Below are 9761 nucleotides of genomic sequence, written 5' to 3'. Positions count from 1 at the left end.
AGTAACATCATCACCTTCATCTACAGCTTCAGGAGTGAAATGTGGCTCTATTGAATCTGCCATGGAGTCACCTGTCATAGAGAAGAGAACATAATGTTTTTAATCTTTAAATAATCAACAGGAAATACTTAAGTCAGACCCACACTCTGCATTTTCACACTGCATCACCACACAGACTAATATTTAATATAATATAGTTAATATTTCTGTAATAACAAAAAGTCAATGTTAACTCACCTAGTGAAAGCCACAGATACATGAATATAACAGTGAACATGATGACTGGTCTTAGCTCAGTGAAAATAGTGGAGATCTTTCTGTAATCTAATATGTTAACACCATAAAGCTTCAAAATTGCTCCACCCCACAGCATCACATGACAGTGTCACCAATGTTGTTGTCAGATTGTTGATTCTTACTGAAACATCCTGGCTTTACATTCAGCCTCATATGGGGAACCTGTCCAGAGGACATTTAAGCAAACACATACTGAAAGTAGGAAATTAAATGTATTTATGTTATTTTACATATGTTAGTGATATCTCTAAATTAGAGAAAGTTTGTGTAAACACCAGCAGGCAGATTAATGTTAGAAACACTAAGTGGAAGAGAATATGATTTATTTAAGAATGAGGAAGAAATGAGTAGATTCCCTTGGTAATTAAGGTTGAATTAATCCCTTATTTCTCAGCTCTAACAGTTAAATCTGAAAAATAAAACTTTCCTGTACTCACAGTAGCATCAGAAGAAGAGAAAGAAGAATAAAGGCACATTCACATATAAGTTTCTAGTTTTTAATGTTTCTGACACAGCAGGTGCCAAAGAAATGACATTAGATGAGAATTTATTCTTATGACAGTTTAGTGTTAAGTGGACAGTTGTGTTGTTTAATCAGAATGGTATCTCTGAAATTAGCTTAGGCACTAAGAGTAACCAGGGCAGGGGTTAGGATATTATATCAGCAGTATGTATGATAGAAGAACAAGTATACTCTATGTCTCAGAGAATGTGAGCAGGTTGTGTGGTGCTCTAGTTCTAGACCAAGATTAAGATAAGTGACTGCGCCATCTTGTGTTCACTGAAGAGAAAAACCTTAACACCAAAAAAAATTGTTTTTGAACTTACCAAATTTATATATGTGCAGAAATATAATTGAAAAAAAAAATAATTGTTTATCTCTCTCTCTCTCTCTCTCTCTCTTTCACACACACAAACACACACACACACAGCCATTTGCTCACCCATTCACACCTAGGGGCAATTTAACATTATCAATCAATCTACTTAGACTAGCTTTATTTAGATATTACTTCAAACTTGTTGCAAAATATACACTAATAATATTAAAAATTAGATGATTGTTCAGTAAGTGGCAATATACAGTATCTCACAAAAGTGAGTACACCCCTCACATTTTTGTAAATATATGGCAACCTGTAGCTCTGGTGAACTCCATGCCCAAGAGGGTTAAGGCAAAGCTGGAAAATAATGGTGGCCACACAAAATATTGACACTTTGGGCCCAATTTGGACATTTCCACTTAGGGGTGTATTCACTTTTGTTGCTAATGGTTTAGACATTAATGGCTGTGTGTTGAGTTATTTTGAGGGGACAGCAAATTTACACTGTTATACAGGCTGTACACTCACTACTTTACATTGTAGCAGAGTGTCGTTTCTTCAGTGTTGTCACATGAAAAGATATAATAAAATATTTACAAAACCGTGAGGGGTGTACTCACTTTTGTGAGATACTGTATGTCCATGTGTCCATACAGCCCTAAAACATCAGGCATGTGTGGCTTGGGGTGCAGTCAGAATTCTAATTCATCCCAAAGTGTTGAGTGGGTTTGAGTTCAGGGCTGTGTGCAGGTCACTCAATTTATTCCACACCAAACTTGTAATAAACATCTTCATTGAGCTGAAACATGTTTTTGTAAGAATATAAAGACATCCTATACAATTGTGCAGCAGGTTGGAGAATGCCCACATACTGGTGTGATGGTTAGGTGTCCACAAATATAGCCATATTGTACATATTCAGGACTTTGTTAGAATTAGTATTGTTGTAATAATGTTGTAATAATTGGTTGTGCATGTCAATAAAGAAACATATGTAAAAATAGAATTAATTTACTGAACCCTTCTCAATATCTCAGTACCTCAGGTTATGGACTCTCCTTTCATACATATGCATACTTGTACCCTTTTTTAAAGGGCTACTGTAATATAAGCAGAACATTCATAAAGCTGCAACAAAATGTTCCCAATTATATATTTGCTTGAAATCTAATTTGTGCAAAGCCAATATTAAGTTATAACTTGTACTCAATTCACAGACAGATTAAAGTGCACAGTAGAATTGCACATTTTATTAGGTAGAATGTGTGTGTGTGTGTTCAGTGATTGTTTGCAGTCCGAATGGCCCAGGGGAAGAAGCTGTTTGTAAGTCTGGTGGTGTGAGACTTTGTTGACCTGAAGTGCCACCCAGATGGCAACAGGTCAAACAAGTGATGAGCAGGATGTGAGGAGTCTCCTGTGATGGCCTTGATTTTGCTGAGGCAGCGGGACCTGGACATGTCATCCAGGGAGGGCAGAGGGCAGCCCATGATTTTTTGAGCTGTTTTTCACCCTCTGCACAGTTTGTCTGTCCTCATCTGTGCAGTCTGTGTACCACACACCCAGACAGTATGTCAGTGTGCTCTCCACAGAGGTCTATATGTACCGAGCCCTTGGGTAGTGTGGCCGAGTGGTCTAAGGCGCTGGATTTAGGCTCCAGTCTCTTCGGAGGCGTGGGTTCAAATCCCACCGCTGCCAGCTGAGCCTTTTCAAGGCAGTGGTTGTGGGCTCTGGCACCCCAAAGGCTTTACAGGGGTGTTGGCTCCTGTGCCTTCTGCAAATGTGCTTAAGAGTTGCCATTAGCTGGCTGCCTGGCTGCAAAAAAAAAAAACGAGCTCACATGGTACCGGAGCCCCCAGACCCAGGTTCTGAAATAGCTCCCAGGTTTCGGCAACTGGTGTCAATGCTGGCTGCTTCGTTTCACTCCTCGCTTTTTCAAACAGCAAGTCCAAACAACCACAGAACGGTACGCAAATCACGGTTTCCGCGTGTGTGAGCCGCATCAGTCGTGCCCTTACCATGGTTACGAGCTACCAACAAAACAACAATTCAACCAAGAATAAAAAATCGACATAAGAAGTGGTGGCCAAGAGGTTTGGGCAATGGAGTGCAAGTGCCAGGTGCACTGAGGTGTAAGGTCATGTGGGTGACCTAGGATGCCAAGAGGTTAAGGAAACAGACTGCTAATGCACGTGGGATGGGCTCCAGTTGCTTTGGGAACAGGCTTGTTTAAACGCGTTGAGTTATGGCGCGCCGCTACGGAATTGTTGCGGTCTCTGTGGACATTTGGTCGTGGGTGCCACACCTGCGTCTGACGAGGTGGCCGAGAGGTTAAGGCGATGGACTGCTAATCCATTGTGCTTTGCACGCGTGGGTTCGAATCCCATCCTCGTCGCTTGTGTGCCCTTTAACCTCGTCTTTTCCACAACTCATGCGTACGGAATGCTTCGGAGTGCTAGAGGGGATCGAGAAAAGCTAACCCTGGGTCTAGGTGTTTCGCAACCGTGGGCTGTATTTCCATGTTGGTTGGACACAGATGCTGTAAGGCTGATGGGTCGCCACTGGAGATCCGTGCAGATCAATGCAGTGCACAGTCCCGAAGACAGCGGCCCGGATCGTGCACCTTTATATATCTCATCAAAACCAGATGAAATATCTAATTGGTCTAGATTAACTGAGTGTGTTAAAGATATTAGAGATCGGATGACCAATAATTTCCTATTATTAAATTCTGACAAAACGGAGATATTACTTATTGGCCCAAAAACTAGTACACAGAAGCTCTCACAATTCAGCTTGCACCTAGAAGGATGCACTGTTACTACTAGCTCAGCAGTGAAAGACCTGGGTGTAATATTAGACAGCAACTTATCCTTTGAAAACCATATTTACAATATCACAAAAACAGCCTTCTTCCATCTTAGAAATATTGCCAAGCTTAGGAACATTTTATCTGTATCTGATGCAGAAATGCTAGTTCATGCATTCATGACCTCCAGACTGGACTACTGTAATGCATTACTAGGTGGTTGTCCTGCATCTTCAATAAACAAGCTACAGTTAGTCCAGAATGCAGCCGCCAGAGTTCTTACCAGATCAAGAAAATTTGATCATATAACCCCAATATTATCATCCCTGCACTGGCTACCTGTTAAGTTTAGAATTGACTATAAACTAGCTCTACTCACATACAAGGCTCTAAATGGTTTAGCTCCCACCTATCTATCCAGTCTTCTAACACATTACAATCCACCACGCTCTTTAAGATCACAAAATTCTGGACTTCTAGTAGTTCCCAGAATATCAAAGTCCACAAAAGGAGGTAGAGCATTTCGTATTTAGTTCCAAAACTCTGGAATAGTCTTCCTGACTGTGTTCGGGGCTCAGACACAGTCTCCCAGTTTAAATGTAGACTAAAGACTTATCTCTTTAGCCAGGCATACATCTAACACTTCCCATAACCTTGCACTCCAGTACATCTGATTAAATGCACATTCAGCTAGTACTGCTAATATTATGAACAGCAGCTACGCTAATGCTGTTCCATTGTTTCCTTTCTTCTACCCATCCCAAGGCATACAGAGACTGTGCCGGCTCCAGTGGCATCCGGAGATGGACCAGCTCCAGCCGGGTTCTGCTTGTGAGGATTGGAATATTCAAGCAGCGCCATGGACAACAACCTCCTCATTGATTCACATAACACTATACACATGCTGTATCTGCATCACACAATTGTCACCCAAATGAGGATGGGTTCCCTTTTGAGTCTGGTTCCTCTCAAGGTTCCTTCCTCATACCATCTAAGGGAGTTTTCCTTGCCACAGTCGCCTCAGTCACCTCAGGCTTGCTCACTTGGGATAACATCTAGGACTGTTTGTCTGTTCATGTTTGTTGTTTTCTTATGTGGTTTCTCATGTAAAGCTGCTTTGAGACAATGCTCTTTGTTAAAAGCGCTATACAAATAAAATTGAATTGAATTGAATTTATTGCAACAGACTGGGATGCAAGTTCATATCAGCAAACCTTGTCAACAAGAGCCTAAGCCTTTCAAACCTTTCCTGGGTTTGGATCTTGAATCACGTCTGGTAATGGAAGCATGCGTGGTACAACCATTGCGACCGCCTGCCAGAGTGTCTCTCTTTCCCGACCTGGCAGGCCTCCCTTGACCACAGCCCCACAACCCTCCAAGTGCATGGGTAGCGTCGCCAAAAAAAAACATGGTTATTAATTAATGTAATTAATTAACTGATTAAATATGATTGTGATAGTTAAAACTATTGATAAACTGATGAAAATGAATTACCTGTAACTAGAGTGAGAATCAATGGTATGTATCTCACTATGTACAGTAAGTTGTATAGTTGATCCATTTCTGAACACAGCTCTGTGAGGATTCTGTATAATAGTGCTGTATGTGCTGAACTTTACACGTCTCTAGAAGGACACACCCAGGAAGTGATGCAGTTTTAGTGTTATTTTGTACAGATCACTTCACACAGTGTCAGTGACAGAAATCTAGAGTCATTATGGCTGGTGTTGTATTTCAAGATTCATCATCTATACAATACTATAAGCCTTTATCTGTTTGTGTGGTTTTTAAATTATTTGTACATTTATAAATAATTATGATAATTTGCTGGGGAAAATCATAGGAAACTGATCCAGATTTAAACAAAATCTCTCATAAGTAAATTTGCTGTGTCTATAACCAAAAGGTAATTAAATTCAGTTCAATTCAATTCAGTTCACTTCATTTTTATTTGTACAGCACTTTTAACAATGGACATTGTCTCAAAGCAGCTTTACAGAAATACAGAAATTCAGAATAGAAATTACAATGTTGAAAATTAACTTTACCCCTAATGAGCAACTCTGAGGCAACAGCGGCAAGAAAAAACTCTGTGAGACGATATGAGGAAGACTCAAATGTGAACCCATCCTCATCTGGGTGATACCAGAGAGTGTGATTATGAATAAATTACCTTCTAATTGTATATTATCAAACATTAAAAGCAGCCGAGGAGATGATCAGATCCACTTGTTTAGTTTTATCATCAACTTTAGCAGACAGACGTGGTGGCATAGGGATTTACCTCCACATGGAGTGATGAAAAAAAGGAACTCAGGTTTAGATTTTGGATGTTGTTTGTACCATTGTAGGCTGTTTACTGAACCACTGTCTTTGTTGCTGCAGGACAGAGTAACATCATCACCTTCATCTACAACTTTATGAGTGAAAAGTGGTTCTAATAAATCTGCCATGGAGTCACCTGTTATAGAGAAGAGAACATAATAATTTTTTAGTTTTGAGTTATATAACTCATATTCTATTTTTTCTTAACATCACACAGGCTAATTAATCATTAATTTATTATCTCCTTTCTGAAAAGATCAATGATAACTTACCTAATGAAAGCCACAGACACATGAATATAACAGTGAACATGATGAATGGTGTAAGTAAAATGACAATATTCTGAGGTCTTTCTGTACTCTATTATATTAATATTTCAGAGGTTCATGTCTCCACAAAGTGTGACATTCTCCATCCCGCTCCCTGTATTCCAGAGATAGGCTCCAGGTTGGAGCTTTAATTTTCAGAGGTAATTAACAGTGGGATTTGAACCTTCTTGGACCTCTGGAGAAACAAGCTTCCAAGCGAGAACCAAGCTGGCAGTGCAAGTTTCCATTAGTTTAATCCCAACCACTCTATTCCATTTAAAACCAGGGCTCCTCCGGGATTTGAACCCGGGACCTCTCGCACCCGAAGCGAGAATCATACCCCTAGACCAACGAGCCAGGTCGTCCCTATTTAGCTTACTGTGCGCCAATGAAGGTTCACTGTACTCTGTAATTCTCTGTGACCTTCCAGTTCATATGGACTGGGGTCCGAGTAAAAGGAACTGGGTTACACAAAGTCAAGTTAACAATAAAGCGAGGGCTCCTGTGGGATTTGAACCTTTTTGGAATCGAGACGCTAAGTGTGAACCAAGTAAGCAGCTCTTGCCATTGGGCCAAATATGTTATTAATCTTGGTGGACATGAAGATCAAAATCAATTCTTGTAGAACAAGCTTGCTTTAGTGTCAGGTGGAGGTTTCAGTATAGGTCAAGTTTACAGGATTGTAGCTTCTTTGCTGGAAACTGTACTGTTGCTCCAGTATAGCTTGGTGAATATTATGAGGCTTCAAGTAGTTTCTGTGACATTTGCAGTAAGTTTAAAAATGATTCCAGTTGGTAATAAAATTGAATTAGCTGGTTGCTAAAGAAACTCAGGTGGCTGGTGGGGTATGGTTTGGTAACTGTTACAAGGTCTCATCTGTTCGATAGGGTGACACTAGGAAGCTGTAATGGAGTCCCATGTGGTTGCTATGGATTTTAAAAAATATTTTAGTATGATTTATGTCATTTACATGGTTGTTACTGTAGTCTTAGATTTCTGTTCTTGGTGAACAGGAATGAAACCCCATGTGGTATTTAGCTGTTGTAGCTCATCTACCTCAAGAATTGATTATGGGGCACTATTTCAGTAGAGCTTATTTATTTCCTGATTGTGTGATGGAAACTGTGTTTTTATTTTCCACAATTCTTATTCTTAGTTATACATACTTTCAGGTATCCTGTAATTCCCAAAAATATATTAAAGATCCTGCAAAGACACACATGATGAACACATTAAATCTCATGCTGAGAAACAAACAAACAAACATAAAATAAAATAAAAATAAATCAGATCAGCTGCTTGTCAAAAGAGTTGTACAATATCCACATTTTTATTCCTAGAACAGAATCAAATTCCAGCATGTGATCTTTACACTGTCATTAAGTAAATAAACCATCAAACCTGCCACTATTGTTTATGAGAACTGCACTTAATACTGCAGAGGGAGTGAACATGTGGCTTCTTCAAACACACACCTAACTTTTCTATCAGTATTTGGATTCACTTAGAATGTTTTGTCTATTCAATTCAAATAAAGTATTCATATATGGTTATTTACATACATTTCTATTGGATCAATAATCAGAATGCTGATGTTATGCATAGCTTCCAGTCTTTTCTTCTTATTGTGATTCTTTAACACTTTCATGTTTGAGGTCTCTGTAGGTTTTTGGACAGTGAAGTTGACTTTCCTGTCACTGTGGGCTGCAAGGCGCAGTAGTACAGTGCAGAGTCTGATACTGAAGCAGGCGAGATCTCCAAATCCACACGCTTCAGACTCTTATGAACTTTAGCAGACAAATGAGGATGAGGAGTATCACCTGTCTGATTCCCTCCCGATTCCGTCAACAGAACGAGGAATTCTGGTGCTGCATTGGAATATTGTCCATACCACTGTAGATTGTTCATAGAAACAGTGTATTTATAATCACAGGAGAGTGTAACTGCTTGCTCCTCTTTACCATAGACAGCAGAAGATGTTGGAGTAATGCTGTCCTGTGTGCTCTCACCTGAAGAGGACATTTATTTCAGAATATTATCATTTTATATTATACAGTATACATACAGTACATGCTTACAATCTAAAACACTCACACATGGAAACATTTCTTTACTAGTTATAAAACATTTAAACATGATATATGGGGATAAATAAAATATAAGCTTACCTATGAACATGGTAAAAACAGAAACATACATAAAACCATCATGTTTTAATTTCCTCTGTTTTTCTGAAAGTTTCCTTTTTATGTTATTGTAAATGTCAAGTTTCCTTCTACTCTGTCTTCAGTGAAGCATCTAAGCATTTCTTGTGTACAAAGCCTCAACTGTTGATTCCCTCTGTTTTAACCAATCAGAGTGCAGGATTTGCCACTTTATGTAAAATACACACACATGTTCTAAAAGAATATAATGAGCAAAAGATTCATATATTTAGTTCCTGTATTTCCTATTTCTATGAACTTAAACCTTTTCTAATCTACAAAATATATTGTTGCAATTACAAACAATTCTTATTGTGAAATTAAATTCTTCAGCAGATTTATAGTACACCCTTAAAGTCTAAACAAAACACCAAATTATAACAATATAAAACCCCTAACAAGGTGGTGTTTGAGAGCATGTGCACAAATACATAAGCATCTTGTATTAAGCTCAAGATTCTGCAGTAATTCAAGTGTTTCAGTCGGACTGCACTCCACACACCATGTATCTGTGCTGAAGCTTTGTTCAGGTTTAATGTTCATGGCTACTTTAACACTCCACATGGTTCTGTTGTGTCCAGGTCCAATCAGGTTCAGTTCTAGAGTATTTTCATGTCATGTACTGCCATCTGCAGGAGCTGAATTTAAATAGACATATACATTATTTACATCAAGAACCATCAATATATTTAAAACAAAAGTATTGCTCACCACGCTGGGAATAGTTCACAGTTTCAATTCACAGATTCATTTGGAATCATTACAGCATTTCAGCATATCAGAACACAAGAATAACCCGTCTTTTTCTTTTTTATCTGTATTTCTGACATTAACCTAGACAAAAACAAGTCCTCAGATTCAGCATCCTTAAAGAGACAAATTTGCTGGTGTGCTTGTGATTATTGTCCTTTAATATGACCCAGTTTCAGCACAACATAAGCTCATGGACAGTCTTACATTTGTCTCAAGAATATTCTAATATAAAGTGGAGATCATC

At 38.9% G+C, this 9761-nt stretch overlaps 3 non-coding genes across 3 annotated transcripts; 2 read left to right on the top strand and 1 right to left on the bottom strand.

Moving 5' to 3' along the window:
* Positions 1-2734: 2734 nt before the first annotated feature.
* On the top strand, positions 2735-2816 carry trnal-uag (transfer RNA leucine (anticodon UAG)). The gene has a single exon. It is a non-coding gene; the product is annotated as a tRNA-Leu (tRNA).
* Positions 2817-3431: 615 nt separating this feature from the next.
* On the top strand, positions 3432-3513 carry trnas-gcu (transfer RNA serine (anticodon GCU)). Its single transcript has one exon. It is a non-coding gene; the product is annotated as a tRNA-Ser (tRNA).
* A 3332-nt stretch (positions 3514-6845) lies between these two features.
* Positions 6846-6917, bottom strand: trnap-cgg (transfer RNA proline (anticodon CGG)). Its single transcript has one exon. It is a non-coding gene; the product is annotated as a tRNA-Pro (tRNA).
* Between the last annotated feature and the right edge of the window lie 2844 nt (positions 6918-9761).

Source organism: Hemibagrus wyckioides, unplaced genomic scaffold, assembly GCF_019097595.1.
Source record: "Hemibagrus wyckioides isolate EC202008001 unplaced genomic scaffold, SWU_Hwy_1.0 Contig15, whole genome shotgun sequence".
Classification (NCBI taxonomy): Eukaryota; Metazoa; Chordata; class Actinopteri; order Siluriformes; family Bagridae; genus Hemibagrus; species Hemibagrus wyckioides.
Note: the sequence above shows the minus strand (reverse complement) of the source record. Positions and strands in the feature narration are given on the sequence as shown.